At 45.6% G+C, this 22,505-nt stretch overlaps 1 long non-coding RNA gene across 1 annotated transcript in view; it reads left to right on the top strand.

The window, feature by feature from the left end:
* The first annotated feature begins 603 nt into the window (after positions 1–603).
* The window catches only part of LOC138834584 (uncharacterized), a 103,957-nt gene continuing 82,055 nt past the window's right edge, over positions 604–22,505 (top strand). The window contains exon 1 of the long non-coding RNA XR_011374210.1: positions 604–656. This is a non-coding gene — a long non-coding RNA (uncharacterized lncRNA). The remainder of the gene's footprint in view (positions 657–22,505) is intronic.

The raw sequence follows: 22,505 nt of genomic DNA, 5'->3' as shown, positions 1-22,505 counted from the left end.
TGATTGTCTCTCCAAAATATAGTTATTGAGGATTCTGCTAGCAATGTCATCCATATGTAATCTATCTAGATCCTTCCTGAGTGGGGACAGAAGACCAAGGGTCTAAGGCCTCTCTGCTGAGATGCTCCCCTGCCTGGGAAGGGTAAGTACTGGCAAGTACTTACCAAGTACTGGTAAGACCAGTAGCTAGCTGACCCTTCTCTGAGCTTCTTTTCCTTAAAAAATTAAAACAAAACAAAACAACAACCTTGGTTGGCCCTGTTTAACCCTGATGGAAGGTGACTTTCTGTGTTCCCTAAAATATGCCAGGTCATGCTTGGGGATACATGAAGGATAGGCCACCCACCTGGCTGTACACATAGCCCTCCTGGACACTGTTTGGAACAAGGTGTTCCCAGCCCTGCACGCTCAGCTCCAGCCACTTGGAGAACCTGTTTGGTCACTCTTGGGACCAGAGGATAGGAGCTTGCAGGGCTCGTGGAGCTGGCCCAGCAATGCCTCCTGTCTGCTGGCTGCAGACACCTAGGAAGGCCCTGCTCTGGCCCTGAGGTGCTCAGAATACAGGGGTCATCTGCACCAGCCCCAATGCTCTTCCAGCCTGAGGGTTATAGCAATGTCACCAGGCATCTCACTGTCATCATTCTCATTTGCCCCTGGTGAGTGTATCTGTAGTACTTTTAATTTTCCTAAAGGTTGAGAACATTAGTTCCAAAGAGACCCGGAGGATGAATTTGCTGGATATTGAGGATTATAGTCCCAACTACTGGGTTCGTGGTAAGAAGCTAGCAGGTCTTGCAAAGTGCTCCTGTTTCTAGGCCCAAAAAACTATTTCCAGATGCTGGGCACTGGTTGCTCACATCTGTAATCCTAGCTACTTAGGAGGCTGAGATCTGAGGATCACCAATTAACCATAAACAAAGCCAGAAGGAGAGCTGTGGCTCAAGTGGTAGAGCTCTGTCCCTGAAAGAAAGAGCTCTATCCCTGAGAGACAAAGCTTAAGGGCAGGCTCTGAGTTCAAGCCCCAAGACTAGCACAAAAAGTGCTAGTGATTTCTCTCACTGGTTTATATTTTCTCCCTTAAAAATGTAAGTTTATTGGTTAACTGCATGAAGTCCTGGTATCCCTGTTATTTACTTATTTATTTAGACAACAATTAGTTGTACAATGGGCTTTCAATTTAACAAGCCCATTTAGGCTGTTTTTTCTTCTTCTTCATTTTGGTACTAGTATTGGGACTTGAACTCAGGGCCTTGTGTTCTTCCTTAGCTATTTTATTCAGGACTGGTTCTCAATCACTTGAGCCATACCTCCACTTCAGCTTTTTTTTTTTTTTGGGAGGGGTGGTTAAATGAAGATAAGTGTCTCTCAAACTTGTCTGCTTGGGCTGGCTTCAAAACTGGATCCTTAGATCTTGTCTTCCTGAGTAGCTAAGGTATAATGCTTCTTGATCATAACTACCCCTCTACCATTCTCCCTTTCTCCCCCTCCTTTTTTCCAACCCAATCTCAGCAAGTTACTTTATTCTATTTTCACATACGCATTTTGTCTATATAATATTCTCTTCCTCTCCTGATTTGTTTGCTCCTTGTTCCACTAATGCCAACCTTGCCCTCACCCCAGATAAGACACATTTCAACTTCCCAATATTATGTTTTGTTATGGTAATAGTTATGTTAGGTAGTCCTGTTTTAAATACAAGGTCAAATCACAGGTAGCAGTTCTTTCTGGCTCATCAGCTTGTATTATGTTTGGTAGAGACTCTGGTGTGTCTCCCAGAATGTGGTATTTCTGTCTGCATACTGATCTTAGAAGGGAAGTGATTTGAATAAGGTTATAATGTTTGCAAATTCAATCTATAAATCCTGCTCAGGGATACTGATTTTGTTTGTCCACAGCTATAAAAATATGTCATGTGTTTCTACAATGACTTATAGAAATGTCTTTTACTTATAGAACGTGTGGACAGAGGAGTGGGGGTATTATAGGCAAATATAGAGTGATTTGGGTCAACAGAGCAGAAAATCCTCCCGTGTCCATCATTTGGTTTTGGCATTTAAGTGGCCTCTAGGATACAGATGCTCAGTACTGAGCATTGGTATAGACTGTGAGCACAGATATGCTTTCCAAGTTACACATCAGCTGGTTTATGCCTGTAATTCTACTTTTCGGGAGACTGAGTTCTAAGGAACACAGTTTGAAGCCATCCCAGGCATGAAAGTTTGTGAAACTTTTATCTCCAATTAACTACCATAAAGCTAGAAATAGAGTTGTGTCTCAAATGGTAGAGAACCAGCCTTGAGTGAAAAAAATGAATGGACTGAACTCAGATCCTGAGTTCAAGGCCTGGTACCAGCACACACACAGCCAAGAAAGAAGTCATAATGCAAACAGGTGTGTGGAGGGGGTTGGGACAGTCTGGTTTCAGTCAGGTTGCAGCTCACTGGCTGTTGCATGTTTGGTCTGGCTTTGCTCATTTGGTTCCATTCAGCCTCTTTTTGCTATTACCTATGACAGAGAGGTGACGCTGATTCTCATTTGCTGAACACCCACTGTGGAGTTAAATGCTCTCTGGCTTCTCTAGTCTGTTTCTCTCATTACCATTCTGTGAGCTGGCTGTTTTCCTGTTTCCATTTCTCATGTGGGGGTCATATGTCCTGTAGAGATGAGGACATTCATCCAAGTCCTGTTATCAATGTCAAAAGACAACACCATGGCTGCAAATGTGTCTTAGAGGTAAAGTGCTTTCCTAGCATGCATGAAGCACTGGGTTCGATTCCTCAGTACCACATAAACAGGAAAAGCTGGAAATGGTGATGTGGCTCAAGTGGTAGAGCAAAAGCCGCTTAGGAAGAGTGCCCAGGCTCTGACTGGCAAAAACAAAACAAAACAAGCAACATAAAAAAACCCTCACCACAACAAATTTAGTTTCAAGATTTCAATTATATATATTTATTTATAAACTATATAAATATATATATGCATTAAGATTTCAGCTATACCGGCTCCTTTCCTTGTTTGTTTTAGTTTTTGTTGTTGTTATTGTTGCTGTTGCTCCAGGAGTTGGAATTCAGAGCCTCATACTGTATCTAGTCTTTGAGATCCCTTGTGTGTGTGTGTGTGTGTGTGTGTGCGTGTGTGTACGCACATGCGAGTGTGCATGCACGCACACATGTGTGTGTTGATACTGGCCCTTGAACTCAGCCTCGGGCTCTCATTTGGCTCTTTTGCTCATGGCTGGCACTTTACCACTCTTTTGTTGTTGCTATTATTCCATTTTTATTTTTAATTTTAAGGAGTCCATTTCAGACTTGAGCCTATGGCATCTGACAAGAGAACTCTGTTCTATGCTCTCTGGTCTGCTGGGCCTTGTACTAGATAGTGCTCAATCTAAAACAATAGTCTCCAATACATTTCATTCAATGATCAGCAAAGGCAGAAACAGAATGTAAAAGCAGGTCTGTTTCACCTTTAGGCAGGACTTTCGACTGCTGCTTGCCTGGGACCTGGTTCTGGAGTAAAACACAAAGAGAAGAGCCATGAGTGATGCCAAGATCAGGAAGTTGGGCTTGGGGACCAGGGGAAAGAAGGAGCTCCTGGTCCAGATTAGCACTTAGGATACAATGCCTGCACAGATTTAATGCTGATGGCCATTGTTACATACTTGGGCACTTTGTAAATAACTCCTGGGGTATCCAGCTTCCCAGGGGCTCATGGAACTGGTTGAGGGAGACCAGCATGTCTGAACTAGAAGCTCATCATCTGTCTTCAGGGATCCTACAACCTTGAACAAGGCTGACTAACTTTTGTACGTGGCCAGGGTTTGTTGCTTCTGCACTGGTTGTACTTGTCTAAGGCTTGGCAAAGGGGACTTGAGGGGTCCATGAGAGGCCCTATCCCAGCAATTCAGTCTTCTTTACCACTGAATATATAGTCTCAGGCACTATTGTGGAATGTGGGTGATGACTGGGCCCCAGTTTCAACTTATTGTGGGGCTGGACTCTGTCCTCAATGTTAGTGCTCATGGTGCTCATAATGGGGTTGGCCTTGCTGGGAATTTGTGGGAATGTTTGTAGGATCCATGGGGACCACTGGTCTTCCATGGGCAAGGATAGGGATGCTTAAGGGTCTCCAAAGCAGAGGCCAAGGTTTTGCATAACCAGTTGGCCCTGTGGCTAACATGGGCTCACTTGGATGGAAGATCTGAGTTTGAGGGACTACACTGTTCCCATATCTGTTCTATCAACATTACATGAGCATGTGGCTATGGCAGACACCAAATTTCCCAGAAATGCAACTGCGATGCCTATTAATGGAGGCCCTAGACTTGGTTTTATCGTGATCTTAGCCAAGTTCACACAATTTCAGAAAACCATAATAGTAGTGAATATCCCCCAGGTCTTTGAGTTACCAAAGCAATATGCACTGTTACAGGTAGCTTTAGAAGTTCAACCTGATGCCAGGACCAGTGACTTGCTTCCCCTTCCAGGGTAGCTGTGCTGGAATATTTGCCATCTGAATAGATGTATTTTAAATGAGTCTTCTTTCAGTTGTTGTTCATATATCCCTTAAAGCATTATACATACTATCTTTACATCTATCTATCCATACATCCACCACCATACATCATGAACTATCTATTTGCCTGTCCACCTATCATTTCCCTCTCACCCTCCTTCCCTCTTTCTCTTCTTCCCTCTCTCTCTTGCTCCTTTTCCTCTCTCCCTCCCACCCTTGCCAGTACTGAGCCTTGAACTCAGGGCCAAGCCCAACTTGTTTGACTTTGTTGTTCCAGGCTGGTGTTCCACCACTTGAGCCATACCTCCAGCCTTACTCTTTGCTGGTTAATTAGAGATGGAATCTCATGAATTCTTCTGCCCAGGTTTGATTTCAATCCTTGATCCTCTGGATTGAGTATTTAGGATGATAGATGTGAGCCACCAGTGCCCAGCTCTATCCATCCATCTATCTATCTATCTATCTATCTATCTATCTATCTATCTATCTATCTATCTATCTATCTATCTATCTATCTATCTATCTATCTATCTATCTATCTATCTATCTATCTATCTATCCATCTATCTATCTTGTTGTAGGTACCTGATATTATCCAAGAATTTCATTTCAGGGTAAATCAAGTGTTGAAGTGATTTGTTTATTTGTTTTATTGTTTATTCTAGAAATTCACATGCAAACTGTGAGTAAAAATAGACCTGCAGCCCTGCCTTCCACCACTTAGCCTCCCTTGGGGAGGTGGGGGGCTTGTTACCTTTGCAAAGGTCATTGCATCAGGCCACCTATGTCCTTGCTTGCCCTACACTTCTGGGACTGCCAGGTGTGAGAGCTTGACCCTGTTCTCTGACTATCAGTGACATACATAGGCTTATTATCTCTGCAGAGGCCATTGGGCCCTGGCTGAGGTGGCTGCTCTCTCTTCAGAGCCTTCTGCCTGGCAAGTTCCCGGAGGTGGCTGAGTATTTGCTTTCAGGACCTTTCAACGCTGTTGGGAAATGTATGTTGACACAGGCGATAAGATGGTAGCATAGGAAATGGGAGGAAAGGGCCAGCTCTCCCAGGCACAGAGCTGAAAAGCCTGTGAATGGACCAAGACCCTTGGATCCTTCGGTTCGTCTCAATGTTATGGAAAAATAGCATAACAGATGCCCAGAGCCTTCTCTTGAGTGTGTAAGAAGCTCTTCATAACATGATGTCAACATGCAGCTATGTAGGTACTCTTTGAATATCAAAAGCATAAATCCACAACTCACCCTTTTTCAGCTTCAAAGAATTTCTGCATTTACCTGGAGCACCTTCTGCTTCCCAGACTCCTTTTCACCTTTCCACAAAGGAGCCCTTGCCAGTTGGCTGTCAGCTTTCCCTGCAGTGACAGAGGTAGTGGCCTGGGGTCTGGGGATACCTCTTTGAAAGGCAAGGGCTTTGATGTGCAATCGGGAGCCTCTGATCTTAAGTAATCATTTAACTTTGGAAACTGCTTCAATTTCCTCATGACAGGTGTGGAATGAGCCCAGCTTTCTTTATTGACTCTGAAATTACCTTTGAGAACAGTTCTAGATGAGAGGAATCCAAAACTATTTAGAATAAAATCTTGAAAGTGAGTCAAGGATTTTCCTTTGCTGGACAAAGTTCCTTTGGTTGTGTGCTCTGGTGGGTTTGATGATGTCCAATGGAGGAGATGCTGGACTTGAACAAAGTGAATGCATGCTTTAGCTGTTCACTTCAGTGTCCTATGGACAGTTGTTGTCTTGGGAAATCATCTGATATGGAGAAGACATGCTCATGCTTAGATGCTGTTGTAAATGTGTTGTGTATACACGCCTGCATGGGTATGCATATGTGTGTGTGCAATGGGAGGGTCATAGAGGTTGGAAAAAGATAGGCAGTCCCCTGGGACAACACACACACACACACACACACACACACACACACACACACACACACAGAGTGAGTCTGTATGGTTTACTGGTACTGATACTGGTTCTGACACATTTGGCTTTTGTCCATGTCTTCTGGAAGCTCTTTATGCTTTGGACATGTCTGCTCCTGTTTGAAGGTGGTAGGAGTGAATGTGACTTGGTATGTACCTTCTGAGCCCTAGAAATATTCTTTGTCTGCCCAATTATTAGCTTAGTCTGGCAGTAGAGTCTAGATAGAGGGTCTACTGAGCCTTGGGTTTCCATGGGAATAGGGTGACACTGCTTTCTGTGTATGCAGATTGTGAACATGGCCCCTTACCAGCAAATCCTGCAGCCAAACAGGATTCAGATCTGAAAGAGTTTCAAATTGTGCATGCTCCACCTGCCCCAACCACCCCATGAGACGTAGGTAGTACCTGCAAACAGATGTGTTAATGTTTTATAGTGAAACTAAGTCTTGTAAATAAAATGAGCCTCACATGTACTCACATCATACTCTGCCTTCCAATGTATTATGAAACCATGTTCTGTTCACAGTCCTTTTTGGATTTCAAATGTAAACAAACCTGGTGGACACAGACTGGAAGATCTCAGAATATTCACCTACTTGTGCTTTGTGTGCACATGTGTGCATGTGAGCATGTGCTTCATACATGTGCATGTATGTGAGCATGAGAGAGAGAGAGAGTCAGAATCAGAATGTGCACATTCTAGGCCTTAGGCCTTAGGCCTTAGGATAGTGGTGAGGTTAAAGCCTTCTTTGGCCCTTACTAAGGTCTCCAGCTGCCTCACCTCAGGGCTCAGACGAGTCCTGGGCCCCAGAGGTGAGAAATACAATGGGAGCAGGGAGGTTAGGGTTGAAACTGGACTCTAAGATTGACAGCCTTCCCTGGGTCCTTTATTTCTCTGGACTTTGCACACTGATCCAAGAGGGATATTCTGGGAAGGGGCAGGGTTGGGTAGTAGGGAGGTAGGGATGGGAGAATGTTCCCGGCAGGTAATCTGGAGCTCCTTGAAGCAGGCTGGAAAGGAGGGCTACACAGTAAATACAGGCAGGGTGTGGCTGGAAGTGACCACCCAGTATTTAGAATTTTCCTGCACAGCCTGGGCAGTGCGCTGAGAGTAAGAGAGGGTTTCTTTGTCTCTGTGTTACACTATGGTGTACAGCTGCACTCCTGGCATTGTGCTGGGTCCTGGGCCAACCTTTCCTTCTGTGCTCTGTCATCAGAGCATTCTCACAGAGGGAAGCAAGAGAAAAGATTGCTGTCTGTGATAGATAAAGCCTGGGTGTAGAGGAGTCTGCAGATGGAGGACCCTGGATGGCTTGTCTCTAGGGACTCTGAGAGATTTCTGACTGCTTCGTGTGTGTGTGTGTGTGTGTGTGTGTGTGTGTGTGTGTGTGTGTGTGTGTGTGTGTGTGTAGAGGTTAGAGAGTATCCATGGCATCCTGTCTGGGAGGGGTGGCCTAGGTTTGGGGCTGCTTTAGATTGTGTGCTGTGTCTGAGATTGGGATTCCTATCTTCCCCCCCCCCCCCCTAACAATTTTAAAGGAATTAGTTTTAAAGGAATTTAAACAAAAATAAAGAAATGTAGTCAGGTCTGGTGGCTCATGACTATAATACTAACTACTCAGAAGGCTGAGATCTGAGGATCACAAACAAAGCCAGCTCAGACTGACAGGTTTAAGAGATTTTTTTTTTTAAAGGCTGGAAGTGGAAGTGTGGCTCAAATAGTAGTGTCAACTTTGAGCAGAAAAGTTGAGTGAGGCCCTGAGTTCAAACCCCAGTAATACTGGCACAAAAACCAAAACCCAAGCCCCAAACTATACATTTACATATGTGTATATACATCTATACATACAACTCTCTATACTATATTAAATGTATCATACAAAGAGTACCTATAATATATAAAGATAGCTTTAATAAATAAAGGTACATTGAGTTTAGCAATTGTGATGCTACTCAGACTCCTAAACAGTTCCATAACATTCTCCGTCATTTTCTTAGTTTGCGTGCAATAACCTCTGGCCTGAATTTTGTGTTCATTGCTACTTTGCCTCGTTTAAAGTTTTACCTATTACGTATGAGCCTCCAAGTTGCCGATGAATTGCTAAATTTTGCTTGTTTGTGAACTTTTAGCTTTCTTTCTTTCTGGTTTGGTGGTGGGAGGGGGCGGGGGAATTGAACCCAGATCCTTGTACATGTGACGCAAGAGCCCTACCACTCAGCCACACCCACTCAGTGTGTTTGAACTTTTATAAGCAAAGCTCTGTATAGGAACTGTGACTTGCTTTCTTTCTGCTTAAGGGGTAAGCCATACATCTTTTAATCAACCATTTACAAGCATTTATTCTCCTGTATGAATTATTTGGAGTAGGCTTTGCTAATACAATGCCCAAATGAGGATCTCCTTAAGAAGATAAATCCTAAAGCCTGATTGCTGCTGTTCAAGTCCTGCCTCCTTCGAGTACTTGGCCTGAGGGGACTGTGAGCTTCTCAGAGCTCCTCTGAAAAATGCAGGTAATAGTGCTTGCTTCAGAAGGCTGAAGGGAGGATCAAGTCAACTCATTTGATAAGAGCACTTGAACGGCAACTGGCATCAGGTCAGTTTAAAGGTTACATACGAGGATGATGATGACAACAGTGATAGTAGAGATTTTGATAGGTATGACAATAGTTATGGTAGTCATGTACAAATGACCATGTAAGTTGATGCTAAGTGAAATGAACCCCAAGATATAGACACAAGAGGTCTGTCTTTATTGTTACTGTTTTAAATGTACCGTGTGATTTTATTATTATTTTTCTTGTTGTTTCCTTGGTATGTTCTTTCCCCTACAGCATAATCCCTGTTGTCACTGTACTCAATTTTGATATCCTGCCTCTTGTATGTACATATGTCTAACTGGGGAGAGGAAGGGAAATCACAAAATGCTGAAATAAGAATGAAGGATGACCCATTGCAACGAAGATACCTACTGGACAGTATATTGGAAAAGAACTTTGGGTAGTGAGTGGGGGAAGGGGGATAGGAGTGTGGGAGCTGGGGGAAGGAAGGGATACTGGGACAACAACAAGGAAGGGAAGGGCTAACAATGATCTACAAGTAATGTTCTCATTGCCTTACTCATGTAACTGTAACCCCTTCATACAGCATCTTAACAATAAAATAAAAATTAAAAAAAAGAAAAACATAGTTGTGGTAGTGATGTGCTGTAGTAATGATAATGGTGCTGTCAGCGATGGTGATGATGGTGGTGGTGGTGGTAGTGGCAGTAATGTCATCATCATCACCAGTTACTTGGGAACAGAATCTTTGTAGACATTATCAAATTAAATGGAGTCTTTACGGCTGGTCTCGACCTTACATACTTGCTTCTGCATACAACGGAGAGTCAGATAGAGGCTCATAGAAAATGTGAATGTAAAGATTCAAGCAGAGATCGGCAAACTAAGTAATGTCCAAGATGGCCAGCAAGCCACTGGAGTCTGGGAGTGAGGCCTATCTAGGACAGAGCCTCCTACCTCACGGCCTCAATTCCTTGATCTCAGACTTGCAGCCTCCTAGAATGATGTACGCTGCAGTGGTCTATGATAGCAGTCCTTGCAAACTAATAGAGAAAGGAAATTTCTCTGAATTGGAAGAAGTTCAAGAAGTGGATTTAAAAAATTGCATCCCACCTAAAAGGATATTATTTATGTATTATTAAATTTTTCTTGAAATTATTTAAATTATTGTAAAACCCAGTGTTAAAGCTGGGTGCCAGTGGTTTATGCCTGTGTTCCTAGTTACTGAGAGGCTAAGATCTGAGTTTCACAGTTTGAAGCTAGCCCCAGGCAGAAAAGTCCATGAGACTCTTACCTCTAATACACTAGTCAGAAAAAGCCAGCAGTGGTGCTGTGGCTCAAGGGATAGAGTGCTAACAAGAACCCAGGCCCTGAGTTCAAGACCCAGGACAAGAAAAAACAAAAAGCAAAACAAAATAAAAAAAAATCTCACTGTTATAAAGGGAGAAATCCACCTAGGCACTAGTGGCTCATGCCTATCATCTTAGCTACTCTGGAGTCTGAGATCTGAGAATCATGGTTTGAAGCCAGCCTGAGCAGATATATCTGAGAGATCTTATCTCCAGTGAACCTGAGAAAAGCCAGTAGAGGTGTGGTTCAAATGTGGCAGTCTTGAGAAGAAAAACACAAGCAAGCACACAAGGGCTTGAGGGTTCAAGCCTCAGTACTGGTACAGTATAAGTGTGGGTGAAGGGGGAAGGGAATCTAAGAAATATGAAGGGAGAATTTGAAGGATGGCCAATACAGGCAGTGTCCATGTGATTCTGTGTGCTGAACACAGGGGCTCTTGAAGATACACGGCCGATACAAAGGGCTTCCTGTGAATTCTTCTTTCTTTGCTGGAGTGAGAAGCAATAGTAGCTGCTCAAGTATTGCCTGTCAACCTCACACTTAGGGATGGGTTGCTGCCTGCACCTAATGCAAGTGTTACAGGAGGACAGAGTTATAAAGCGCCCTGTGGGTAAAACTGTGGCTGCTTCATCTTAGTCTGGAAGAACAACATTAATTCTGCATGCCAGCCTTACCACATGTCTAATGTGCATGCTTATTCGGCAGGCTTGATCCTTAAGTAATTGGCAGAATTAAAATTGGATGGCTTGATGGGCACCAGTGGCTCATGCCTGTAATCCTAGCTACTCAGGAGGCTGAGATCTAAGGACTGTGGTTTGAAGCTAGCCTGGGGCAGAAAAGTCCACAAAACTCGAATTAAACACCAAAAAGCCAGAAGTGGAGCTGTGGCTCAAGTGGTCGAGTGCTAGCCTTGAGCAAACAAAAACTCAGGGAGAGCTCCCAGGCTCCGAGTTCAAGCCCCTGTACCCTGTACCACACCCACAGTCACACCCACTCCCTCACCCCAGCATTGGATTCTGCTGAGACCATCTGGCAATAAAACACTCTAATGAAGTAACAGATTCCAGGGCAGGCAGGAAAACAAGATGGGGCTTCCCAGGCTCCCTGGCTCTTGTTATACCCCATAAGCCAGGGTCTATGGTGGTACCTTGGAGGTAGGCCCTTTTACTATGGTGACTAAAGTCTGCTGTGTGTGTGTTCACGCGACAGCTTCATGGGGAGCATGGAAGACTGGAACTACCAGTGTACATCTCTCCAGAGTGCCTACCTGAGTGTGTACCTAGCCCACAGGCATGTCCCCAGCTAGCTTATTCTAGTGAGTGCATGCCCCATCCTCAATATGAGGCTGAGGGGAGCCTGGCAGACAGAGCGTGAATGGGGGGAGGAGTGTCTCAGAATGAATGATGCCCCAAGTAGCTTTCATCCTGGGGGGGGGGACAATCTGTAAACACCCACAAGGTTGAGAACACAGGTCTCCTCTTACTCCTAGACAAGAGCTCCAGGAAGTTTATTACCCAAAGTGCTTTGAGGAACAAGTCAGCATGGATGATGGCCTGGAGTCCTGGGCCTCCCACACCTAGTGAGGATGACAGGGCGAATTCTGCCCAGCAACCAGGCCACCCTCCATCTGCCGTCTGGATAACAAGCTAACCCTGCTGCTGGCACAGGCGTGCTCTCTCTTCTGCTCCGTGGGATTAGCCTTTCAGACCTATTGTTCTTTGCTAATGGCCTAAAGCTGCGTGCCCCTTGTCCCATCCCCAGCCTGCTGCCGCAGAGGGACGCTCTCCCCTCCCCCAACCTGAAGGGGGCCTGGAGGAGGGTGTGTTGGTGGGGTGGGCAGGAATGTATGCCTGGTGCTAAAGGGGCTGTCCACGTTGGCCGAAGGCCTCTAACCGTAGCAGGGCTTCTCAAGTGTCAGTATTTTAGGGGTGTCTCTCCTTAGGGGCCCTGGCTGGGTTGCCACATGGCTCATCTTTTGTAGTTTTTCAAGCCCTTCCTGCATCCAGTATGTGACTGTGCCTATGCCTGGACAGATGAGTTAAGTGAGATAGGTTGGGAGCTACTGGCTCTTACAGGAGGCTCATTCACGGTGATTATCTTGTCACTACCCTGAGGGCAGAGGGGACCCACAGGGCAGCACTGGCTGGAGTGACATTTAACCCATTCCAGGATTGAAAGCCCAATTGTCCTGGGCAAAGAATTAATCAAAATTAGCCCTTCCTACTTGTCTTCATTATTATGCATCTGCACAGCAACAGGGTAGCCAAAGGTTTCCAGTTCTGTGTGCTTTGTCTGAAAAGATATGCAAGAACAGAAGCTACTAAAATGTTGGTTTTTATATTAAAAAACTAAACCAAACCAAATCAAACCAAAACAGTGCCTGGGTGCCTATCTTTCCAGGGTCACATCAGCTTATGTAGAGGTTTGATCATGGCCACTGCCCTCTGGACAGCTGGGCTATAACCTCCACAAGGTTCTAAGTTGTGGAATACAATCCACAGGCAGCAGTTCCCCAGGGGGCCTTGTGTGTGCCTGTTCCTTGAGCACGCGTCCCAGACCGGCTGCAGCTTTGTTGTCTGAGGCACAGCTTTCTCCAGATTTGCCGATCTTCAAAGCAATGACATGCCGTGTCAGATCTGCCTGGAGTCCAGGCACGTGGCAGGCGTCCAGCATGCAAATGAATCGGATGCTTTGCCTGTGGCCTAGACCATCCAAGCCAGCGGGCCCCACACCCCTGGGAGGCCCTGCAGGTGCCATACTAGGCAGGTGTATGGCTAACCATATGCTCTGACCAGCATCAAGTTTCTGCCAGCATTTTTTTTCAATTGCTTTCCAGGTGAGATAAAGTGGGTGGAAAGAGGCCCAGGGCAAACTGTGGGTGCATGAAGCCCCTCTAGCAGTGACAGCCCTGACCCCTTGGCCATGACAGAGGACAGATGTCAAGGGGAGGGGTGCCTGAGTACAGTCTGGCTCTCAGGAGTCATCATACTGGATAATCGTTTTCAACATCTTCTGTGTTTTAGAAACAGGCCATCATTAGGCTGGTAGCCCTAGTGGCTCACGCCTGTATCCTAGCTATTGAGGAGGCTGAGATATGAGGATCCCAGTTCAAAGCCAGCCCAGGCAGGGCATGTTTGTTTAATAGCTAAGTACTTTCCAAATGCAATGCAGAGCTCAGAGGAGGGGCAGGAAATGTAAGTCAGAAGTCATTGGCTTTGCCACCCATTAAAGTCATCCAGGGACCCTGGAAAACCCTTATGTCTAGGATGCCCTCTGGAGCAATTAAGTCAGACGCTCTGGAAATAAGACCTAGCATCTGTATTGTTTTGTTTCTCAAACACATGGGGTTTCACACGCAGTGAGACAGAGGAAGAACACACAGGCTCAATGCCTAAGTGCCGACGATCATATAAAATAATATTTATCAACATTTAACTCCAGGAAATGGAAACAAAGTGTTTTTTTTCCTTTGCTGCTGTGTTTGTTTTCTTTTCTTTTTTTCCTGTTTGTTCACATATCTGTTGTTGAGAGGGCAAGGCAGAGCACAGAAGTGGAGGGACAAAGGGTGAACAAATGCCCCCGTGGTACTCACTAGACACTATGTTGAAAATAGCTATAAATCTTGTAGGTAGGAAGGTAGGAAAACTGGGGGGAGAGGGGAAAGAGAATGAAAGAGAGATAGATAGAGATAGAGAGAGGGGGGGAGGGAGAGAAGAAAGGGGTGACATTGTCCAAAAAGAAATGTACTCATTACCTGACTTATGTAACTATAACCCCTCTGCACAACATCTTTATAAAAATGATTTTAAAAGCATGAGGTTTCAAACAATACACTAGCCATTATACACTAGTAAATAAGAAAGATTGCCTTATTACCCCAGTCCATGAACCCTCAGTCATTTTGTAAACTGGCACAGAATAGTTGCAGTACAGTCCCTCCAGCCCTTGCTCTCCTGAGCAGGTACCCCCATGAACTAGGGAGGTTAAGGGCCTTGCTGGAGGTCACACCTGTTACTAAGGGTAGTGTTGGTCTCTCTAGTAATTATCTTCTAATGTTTCAGGCTTCTGGGGCCTAGTGAGAAGAGAGAGGCTCCAGAAAATCAGGCCACTACTGTATGTCAGGATCTCTCTACACAGGAAGAAGGGGACCTTCTATTGCTGGGTGGAGCTCCCTTTTCTGCTAGAGGCTAACTTCATTTATGAGCCTTCTAGGAAACCCTCTTCTTGTGCTTGTTCCTGGGGAACCCTTGGCCTAAATGTGACTGATTGCAGCTTGGGAGAGACCAGCGTCATGAGCTCCAGCAGGCAAAATGGCAGGCACAGTGGCATCCCCAGGTGGGCATAGGCCAGCATGGGGGAACCAATGCAGACATAGGCTCTGTCCATCTGGGCCTCACCCTGTAATTTATCAGATCATCATTGCTGTAGCCAAGGGATCATGCCACACGCCCGGACTGGAGTGAAAGTATTGGAAACTGAAAGATTTGTTTCTGAAATGAGTTTGAGTGCAAACTAAAGGAGGAAATAAGGGTGGGCACACAGTGGCTGTTCTAACAGGGCTGCATTTCACAGCACGTGCTGCCAACTGTTGCAAAAAAAAAAAAGCCAAAGAAGAAGAAAGAGGAAGGGGGAGATCCCTTCTTTCTTTTGCATTGTTTCCTGGAGCCGGCAGCCGGCCTGGCCAACAGCTGTGCATTGCGTGTATCACTAACAGCTGCTTTCTCCTGGGGTGAAATTAAAAGATTAGGGGGTGTGGGCACGTGCTGGCTTCAGGAGCCCAAACAATGCTTGATTTAGGGTGAAACTAGTCTGGGAGGCTGACAAAAGAGGAGGCTCCAACTTGGCCAGGGGTCAGAGGAGGGCTGTGGGGTGGGGGGGAGTTGGCTTTGACTGAGACAAAAGGAGGAAGCAGGCGGGGTGAGGGCTGGGGGAGACAGACCCAGTGAAAAGAGGCCTCAGGAGCAGCTGCTCCTGCCCCAGAAATTTGAGACGGGTCTTTTCACAAACACAAATGCGGACAGAAGAATAGGGAGCCAGGCTTAGCTGAAATGGCTCGTTTGCAAATGAAAGGGAGATTGAGAGCTCTTCTCTTTTCCAAGTTTTCACCTAAGAGGATGGAAAATGATTAGGGCAGCTAGAAGTGTGCCGGAGGAGCAGATGGGTGAGCCACCCTGGAGCTGGGGTTCTGTGTTTACATAACAATCATGGCCAGGCTGGGGTATGGGAGCCAAGCCCCCTAACTTGAAGCACAGTTTTGGCAGCATGATTTCCCTGGGTAGTGTTCTAGCTGGGACCCCGTGAGAGGGAGACCCTGGCTGTAGCCTGTGTGGATATTCATTTATGCAATGGGCTCAATTAAATATACTGCATAGCCAAGAAGTGACGAGGAGTTTGCCAGCAGGAGGCAATCAGCCTACGGTGTACCCTGTAATGTCCCCTGGGTTGGAGTTTGGCTGCTCTGGCTTGCAGATTTTTTTTCTTCCCTCCACCGCCCCCCCCCCCCCCCGCCCTCTGCCTTGTGCACCATTGAAAGTCAGGATCAGCTTCTTGGGGACTCCTGGCCATATTTCATCAGATTACGCTGACAACGGTCTATCCCCAAAGTCAAAACCATCCATCTGGCAGAAAAAGCACCCCTCAGGAGCATCCCATAGGCCGTAATGGCTCCCCCATGCCTTATGAGGCACTAGGGAAGTTTTGTGGGTTTACTACACTGGTGCCCTAAAGAAAGAATCTTGTGAGACTAGTCCCGCCTCTAATATATGAGCCCAAGCTGACCTGGAACTCAGAACTGAAAAACCTGGAAAGCCTATGCTCTGCAAGATGCCAGAGTCTTGGAAGACTGAGGATTTGCTGGATGGTGAGTGACAGGCAGCAGAGAGTAATTTGGTTTGCTGCCTTCTGCTGCTGAAAGGGCATCTCAGAAACATCTGGTGCAATCTGAGCCAGACCTGAAGCCTGGACAGCAGTACACATCTGTGTTAAGGCCTCAGGGTTATTACTGCATTGTGGATATTTAAGAGAAGTCCTTGATTGTCTCAGCAAATAGTAAGGACATAAGGGGAAGTGTCTTGTACATGAGCCTCCTTGGCTCTTTTTATTGGTTGAGCAGACATCCACATCATTATAGGAAAAAGAAGGCATTTGAGCAAAAGACTGAGAAATTATGGGATCAAGACGTACCATGATGCACCACCTGTTATCTGCTACATGTTAGGTCTGCCATTTTTTAAAATCCCTGTCTACCTATGAGTTCCACTTTCTTTTTCTTAGAAATATTTCCTATATTGAAACAATGTTCGTTGCAGAAGCAATCCTTCCTCCCTACATTTGGAAAATCTGGGTGCAGGGTGATTTTTTTTTTGTACTTTTCTTGCAGCATTTTTCTAAATCTGAAATTATGTCAAAATACAAAGTTGTAAAATGGGGCTCCTGAGGTATAGAGCCTAAGTGGTCCCTCTGTATTTTTCAGGTAGAGGTGCACCTGAAAGTCTGCCAGTGATCAAAGTAGTTTTTCGTACAAATGCCATGGGGATAATCCTTGTATCCCTGAGTCCTCTGGGTAGCGTGTGTTCAGGTGCCCCTGAACAGTGGGGCACCTCCCAAACATGACTTCATGTAGAGACCTTTCTATGTGAGTGAGCATGGGAGCCTGAATATTTCCATGGGCCCATGGTTGACCTGGTAGTTAAGGTAGAAGAGGGTGAGATTTGGCCAGCCACCAGGTGGGAAGGCCTGGTATCTCACAGGGGCCTCTGAGTTCCCTTGGTGGCTGTGTCACAGGTACCATTTCTGACAATGAATTATTTTCTCTATCCTCAATCCTTATTAGTGCATTAAATGAGCTAGACAACAGTGGCTCATGACTATAATACTAGCTAGTCAGGAAGCTGAGATCTAAGCATCCAAGTTTGAAGCCAGGCTATGCAGGAAAGTCCATGAGACTCTTATCTCCAATGAACCAGCACAAAAAGCCAGAAGTGGAACTGTGGCTCAAGTGGGAGAAAGCTAGCCTGGAGTAAAAATACTAGGAATACCTGGGCCTTGAGTTCAAGCCCCAGTATTGACAAACCAACCAACCAACCAACCACTTCCCCTGAGGTCTCAGCTGATCTTCCTGTGGTTTAGGTTGTCCCTTCTGCCTACACCTTTGAGTCAGCTGAAGAGCTCATTAAGGCTCATCTTGCCCTCTTTCCAGATCACCTAAGTCTGAATCCCTAGGGAAAGGACAGGAGGGCTGAGCATTACAGTGCTTATAGAGGGGTTGACTGTGCACTTTGGGCAGTAAAGGGCTTCCTGGGAATGTGGACTCAGTCACCTAGATGTATTCTCAAGAGGAGTGGCTACATGGCCACCTGCCCTAACTCCCTACTGCGTGGTGGTCAAATGTAGGTGGAAACTATTAGCCTAACTGTTGGCTTTAGGGGACTATGTAGCCACTCTGATGTTACAAAGCTGCAGTTAAACAATCTTGGCTGCACATAGAGACTGAGACATTTGTGGACATGTACAGTTTGAGTGATGAGTGATACTATGTGAAAGAATGTGCATCAGACACCAAAAACCAATCATCCTTATTGCCTTAAATTGCTCCAGGTACCAGCAGCTCACACCTGTAATCCAAACTACTCAGGAGGCTGAGATCTGAGTATTATAATTTGAAGTCAGCCCAGGCAGACAAATCCATATCCCCAATTAACCCGTTGGAAGTGTAGGTGTGTTTCAAGTGGTAGAGCATCTGCCTTGAGTGAAAAAGCCAAGTGAGATCACAAGTCCCTGAGTTCAGGTCCTAGTGCTGGAAAAAAAACAGAAAGAGAGAGAGAGAGAGAGAGAGAGAGAGAGAGAGAGAGAGAGAGAGAGAGAGAGAGAGAGAGAGAGAGAGAGAGAGAGAGAGAGAGAGAGAGAGAGAGAGAAACAGACAGAGAGAGAGAAACAGACAGAGAGAGAGAGAAAGAAACAGACAGAGACAGAGAGACAGACAGAGACAGACAGAGAAAGAGAGAAAGAGAGAGACAGAGAGACAGAGAGAGACAAGGGAAAGAGAAGAGAGAGAGTATTGCATTGAAGTTTTTCTGGGTTCCTTGGATTTTTGGAGATCTACCCTCCCCCCCGCTCCGCCTTGCCACACACACCTTTCTTTTGCTTTCAATAGTACCTAGGCTACTGTGAGTAGTTGAGTATGTTCATTCCAACTATTCAGTCCTAATGAAGAAGGAAATTTCATTATTTTCTACTATGTGGATAAAATTGGAGTACATTATGTTCAGTCAAACAAGTCAGGTGTAGAAAGACAAATGATCATGATCTCACTACTAGTAGAGTAAAATGTGTTGAGTGCCTGTAAAAGGAGGAAATAGGGAGATGCTGGTAAAAAGGTACATTTTGACTAGATTCTGGTGGCACATGCTACCTGAGATCTGAGATCTGACATCTGAGGACTGAAGCCCAAAGCTAGCCTGTCCAGAAACATCTGTGAGACTCCTATCTCTAATTAATCAGGAGGAAAAAAAAAGAGCTGGAAGTGAAGGTTTGGCTCAAGCAATAGAGCACCAGACTTGATTGAAAAAGTTAAGGGACAGTGCCCTATGTTAGGTCCTATGTTCAAGGCCCAGTACTGGCATAAAACAAAACAAATTGATTAGACCATTGCTTAAAGAGTCAGCTCTAAAGCATGGTAGTTGTGGTTAGTGAAAAGCACACAGTATCCCCTTGAAAGTGATTAGGAAAGTAGATATAAAGTACTCCTACATAAAAAATTTGCAAGCATAAATACAGCTCTATTTAGTCAGTATTCAAAGTACATCTGTAGCAAACACATCAGGTTGTGCATCATCAATATATATAGCATGTGACTTGTCAACTTCAGTAATATATTCATTTCAGAAAAAAAAGTAATAGGGACAGCCCACAGAAAAACACTTGGGTCCTTCATTGTACCTCCACAGACTTAGCTTTAGTGACAGGTTTGTTTAGGACAGCACGTAGTGATATTCCTCGTCACTGAGACTGGTATCTGTCTCATTGGCTGGGAGGGCAGTATGAGGAGGGGTCGGAGGCTTTTGTGGATCGTAGGGCACCAGAGGCCTCAGCACAAAGGCCCAGCTGCTGGAAATGGCAGGGGTGAAGCTTGACCATCTGTGAGGCTCTGGCTTCTGGCAGTGTTATAGTGGGAGGCAGGTGAGGCTTGCCCACCCCCAGAGAATGCGGGCGGGTATTTCTAGTCACAGGAGGCCTGGGTCAGAGCACCTGCTTCAGGCAGATGTGGCCTGGAGGAAGGACCCAGGGAAGCTGTCCTTTTACCCAGCAGCTTCACATTTGGTGGGCTGCCCTGTGGGCAGTCTCCACCTCTACATCAACTCCACCCTCTGATTCCCAATTCTCTGTCCCTAGGTATTTGTGATGCCTGAAAGCTGGATTTTAAGCTCATTTTGCTCTTGTGCTATAATCCTGGAGTGAGTACTCATGCTCAAAACAAATCAAACCAAACCCCCCCAAAACAAACCAAAACAACAACAACAAGAAAACAACGTGTGATAGAGTATCTAGAGTCTCACCTATGGGGAGATTGAGACAGGATGATCAGGAGTTTTGAGACCAGGATAGGCAACAGAAACAGACCCATCTCCAAACAACAAAACAAAAACAAAGTCAGACTCAGGTGGCTTACTTCAATAATTCTAGATACTCAGGAGACTGAGATCTGAGGATCGTGAGTGGAAGCCAATCTAGGCAAAAAAAAAAAAAAAAAAAATAGGAGGACCTGAGATTCTCTTCATGTCCAATTAGTCACCAAAAAAGCTGAAGGTGAGGGTGTAGTTCAAGTGGTAGACCACCAGCCTTGAATGAAGACGGAAGATAATAGAGTACATAAGGCCCTGAGTTCAAACTCCAGTACCAGCATGCACACACACAAACACACACACACACACACAACAACAACAACAACAACAAACAGCAGCAGCAACTACAAAACCAAACCAAACAGAAAACAAACAGAACCAAAACACCTCAAACAAGCCAGATCCCATAAAAGGTAGAATTCAGAAATGATGTACCTGCTGAAGGCATGTGAGGATGACTTACATGGCATTCAGAAGCCACTAGCCCTCCACAAGCTTCAGTTCTGTGCTCTAGAGCAGCAATAGTCCCACTATCCTAGTTTTGGTGTCTCTAGGCTGCCCAGAGCCACATAGGACTCCCGTGATCACATATCCCTGAGAAGTAGAATAAAAAGATCTGCTAGAAATCAATGCCATTTAAGATGATTCCATATGTGTAATTTCCATGTATGTAAGCACCCTAATCCATCAGAAAGGAACCACAATTAAGTTAAAGTTATAGGACTAACATGTTCCCTCCTTGGTATACCATGCCCTGAAAGATCTTTGTTAACAGCCAACTTCTGTGTCTCTTGTTGTATGTCGCCCAAACCATCCACATTCCCTGTAATTCCAGTCTCCATCTCCCTCCCTCCCCAGAGCAACTGTTGACTGGGCAAATGTCTTTCTTGCAGAGGTGTTCTGGGCATAGTAGAGCCTATGTAGCAAGACTGGCTCTGTCTTGTCATTATTCCTGGTTGTCATCACCTTAGAGTTAGAAAACCTGGCTGGGGGGGATGTGAGATGGGGGGTGTTGTTTCAGACTTGAAGTGTTGGGAAAAACTTAGGTTTTAGTTGTATAGACAGACAAGCTTCCCCTAGCAAAGAGGAAGGAAGTCAGCACAAGGCTGCCTGCAAATGGGGCCAGCCATGGTGTTTCACGGCACAGGACTCAGAACCCACAGAAAAGACAGAGCCTTTGCTAGCCAACGCAGCCAGGTTCTTGAGAACTTACCTGACCCTTTCTCTCATGTGGGGCATCTTCTCTGAGGTGGAGGTAAAATGACAATTCATTTGTGCACCTCTATCCACCACATACTGCAACACCCTCCCCAAACCAAAGGAACATCCACAAATACAGGTGGATGAGCCAAAGGGACTGTTCCTAGAGTAGCAACTCACTTCTTATAGCTTAAACAGTTTTTTTTTTAAACGAGAAAGCACAGACTATGCTGTCTTAACCACAGTGAGTAGGCTAATTAGACTCCTGTGTTCCCATTGTTCCCGGGAAAGCAAAGCCAAACGCTCCTCTGGCAGGCAAGGGCAGCAGCAATGCCTGGTGGGCAACTCCTTTCTTGGAGGCCCAGTGACTCCAGCCAGCAGCCTGGCATATGCTTGGCCCGGGGGGGTGAGGGGTTGGCAGGCTCAGGAGAGGATCTGTGTGACACATGCTTGTAGGCAGACAGTTCCCACAGTGAAGACGTTTCTCCTCCAGTGTTGCTTTTCCATGCAGCCTGCTCAGAGAGGCTGCAGATGCACATATTCTCTGTGTCCTAACTTCCCCACAGGAGACCACAGGAGATGAAGTTTGCCTATTGTGCGTGTTTACCTTCCAGTTAGGACTGAAGCAGGCCAACTTTAGCAAACTCTGGCTGAGCACATTTAATACATGCCCATATGCACCTCTTTCATCAAGTGTTGAGGGCTGGCTCCATCCCTGGAGCCCCAGCCCACCTTCAGGACACATACAGTCATAGCATCCAACAGAAGTGCTGACTCCCAGCTCCCGAGGAATCCTCGTTGGCTGCTGGAATGTGCTCCACGGAGCCCTGAACTAACAGATATTGTGTCCCAAGGCTGATAATGGGAGGAAGTGCAAAGTAGTCATGGAGAGAGAGAGAGCTCACTGTGGGGGTTGAAGCCATAGGTTGCCCAGCTCCCTGAAGCTCTAGCCACTATCTGTGAGTGATCATAAAAAGAATTGGGGTTGTTTTGGGGTGATTTATATACAGTGATAGGTATTTCTAACACGTGGTACTCTATACTATTACCCTTTCAAGACTGCATTTTCCTGGACAGACACCTAGATAGATGACCCAGAAGTTCTTCTGTGGTTTCCAGCTCTCAGAAAAGACTCTTCAGATTACCAAGCACAAATATCAAGCCCTGTGCCTGCTAATTTACAAATGTCTCTTTGCTTGCTTACTTTTAATTCCTCCCCTGTTTTCAAAGGGCTTACAAGTGCCTTGGCTCACACAGAGCTCTCCACAACAAAATCAAGGGTGTTGGTAGAGGGGAAGAGAAACAAAGACTGTATATCAGAAACCTGGGCT

This window comes from Dipodomys merriami, unplaced genomic scaffold, assembly GCF_024711535.1.
Source record: "Dipodomys merriami isolate MVZ:Mamm:240054 unplaced genomic scaffold, mDipMer1.0.p SCAF_22, whole genome shotgun sequence".
Taxonomy (NCBI): domain Eukaryota; kingdom Metazoa; phylum Chordata; class Mammalia; order Rodentia; family Heteromyidae; genus Dipodomys; species Dipodomys merriami.
Note: the sequence above shows the minus strand (reverse complement) of the source record. Positions and strands in the feature narration are given on the sequence as shown.